The 2,500-nt window shown below is 50.1% G+C and overlaps 1 protein-coding gene across 4 annotated transcripts in view; it reads right to left on the reverse strand.

Moving 5' to 3' along the window:
* Window positions 1–2,500, reverse strand: part of LOC134080359 (actin-binding LIM protein 3-like) — a 79,325-nt gene that overhangs the window by 28,409 nt on the left and 48,416 nt on the right. The window lies entirely within an intron of this gene.

Genomic DNA, 2,500 nt, shown 5'->3' on the forward strand with positions numbered 1-2,500 from the left:
CTCAGCCTGCAGGCGTGATCCCTGTCGGGTCACTTCTCGCTCTCCCAGGAAGTTGTGATTGCACCTTCGCTGACCCGGAACACTTTAAATTCTCATTGCATAATGACATTAACACCACAAAACACGTTCAGAGGAGACAGTGAGAGCTTGCTGTAATCTACGGCAGCACACACATTGTTAGGACAGTGTGGAGAGCAGCTATCACAAACAATTAGTTAAAACAGACCTGTGTGTGTGTGTGTGTGTGTGTGTGTGTGCGCGTGTGTGTGTCTTATAAGACTGCAGCAGCACTAAAAGTCATCCATGACCACACGGCCAACGCCTCCTCTCTCTCTCCCTCTTTCTCTCTCTCCTCTTCCTCTCTCTCTCTCTCTCTCTCCCCCCCCCTCTCTCTCTCTCTCTCTCCTCTTCCTCTCTCCCCACCCCTTCTCTCCTCCTGCTCGTCTGCCTTCCCCTTGGGTGTGAAACATGATCCACTTTACTGCGTCTCTCATGCAGCCGGCTGGCAGCAACACGCTGCAGCATGTACATGCTCAACCTCCCCCTTCCCTCCCCACCACACACACACACACACACATACACACACACACACACACAGGTGCACAGCAACATGCCAGAGCCCCCCCGGTCAGGTGGGAGCACACAGGGGCGCCTGGGTAGGTTCAGCTCAAGGGCTCAGTGCAGAAGGCTCTACGGGCTGTTTGTTTACCTGGGGCTTGTTCTCATCTTTACTGTCATAGGGAGAAACTGATGCAAGAGCTGAGTGGGAGAGAAAATGCCGGTTTGAGTAGTTTGTCTCACATGCACTGTGCTGCATGTGTGTGTGTGTGTGTGTGTGTGTGTGTGTGTGTGTTTGTTTGCATGCATGTGTGTGTTTGTGTCTGGGGATGGGTAGTTCCCACAAGCAATGAAAATCCTTGAATCAGCTCAGTATATGCCACATGATATTATGCATTCAGGTAGGATGATGGTAACTCTTCAGCTTATCCTCACAGAGCACTCTTAAAGACTGCACAGAAACCCTGAGTGTCTTGTTGAGAACCCTTAAGGTTTCACTTTAATACCATTTGGGATTTTCATAGAGATCTTTTATGGTTACCCATATAACTTAACTCCTCTATGAAACAGTGAAAGAATCTTTACTAGTTGTGTTTCCAGTTTTCCGACATTAATTTAGGCCTGAAGCTGACGATATACAAGGCAACTTTTTGTGCAATGCTGGCGGCCAATGTTCCTGAGTATTGATATATATATTGGGCGACAATTCCCATTCCCGTTTGATATTGGGTGACCATTTTTAATCATCAATTGGCAAATTGTCAAGATCATCCAATCAGAATGCACTTAATCTGTTATGTGGTTGCCTAGCAACATTGATCAAAAGCCTACGTATCATCCCCTTTAAAGAAATAATTTATATGAATATATACTGTATATGCATCAATAATTTACATAATACACACACTCTCACACACACATACTGTATGAACGCATGCACACACACACACACACACACACACACACACACACACACACACACACACGTACAGTGTGTGTGCTGCCTGTGCCTCACCTCCTCTCCCGGAGCTTCCTCGTGCTGCTGGGAGAGGGTTGGCATGGTGCCCCCTGCCCTGCATTGGCATCCATCTGCCACACTTGCTCACTCACTTCTCTCACGCCCCATTAGCATTCCACACACACACTCACATCCACTCCTCGCACACACACACACACACACACACACACACACACACACACACGACTGACAATGTCAAAGCCATTCCAGTCAATCTTGAGCATTAAAAGAAAAGGCCGAACTGCCAGCGAAAGTCTTTTTTTCTCCTCTCACTCAGGCATAATTATAGATCCAGCACTTCAATTAGCGCTATTTTCTGACTTTGGTGCAGCTTGTGAGGTGGGGGGTGGGGGAGTGTGTGTGTGTGTGTGTGCGGGGGGGGGTTATACAGCCAAAGTCTGAGACGACGGCTGCACGTCCTTCCAGCACAAAACCGCACCGCAGATCTATGTGGCGACGGGGCAGAAGCGTGCGTCCTGCACCGAAGCCTGAGACCCCCGCTGAGCGTGCCGCTGGCATGACCGATCCCCCCGCATTGTGCCGCGCCATTCAGAAAGGCCTTTCAAGTGGCGGTGGCGCTGACATCTGCACGCCCCACAGTTTACCCTCACTATCTGGGCCCATGAATAATGCAGCAGACGCCATAAATAAAACGCTGGACAGGGCTGTGCAGGGCTGGGCTGTGCAAGGATGGGCTGTGCAGGGCTGGGCTGGGCTGTGCTGTGCTGTGCTGTGCTTTGCTGTGCTGTGCTGTGCTGTGCGTGTAGCCTGGGCCCACTGATGTTGAATCAGAGACACGGGAGGACATGACGGGGGGATGGAACACAGAGATGGATGGAGGGGTTGGGGGGGAGGGAGGGGGAGGGAGAGGGCTTTTATTATGTATTTATCAACAGCCAACAGACACAATTAAAATTCCTCTCT

Source organism: Sardina pilchardus, chromosome 5, assembly GCF_963854185.1.
Source record: "Sardina pilchardus chromosome 5, fSarPil1.1, whole genome shotgun sequence".
Classification (NCBI taxonomy): Eukaryota; Metazoa; Chordata; class Actinopteri; order Clupeiformes; family Clupeidae; genus Sardina; species Sardina pilchardus.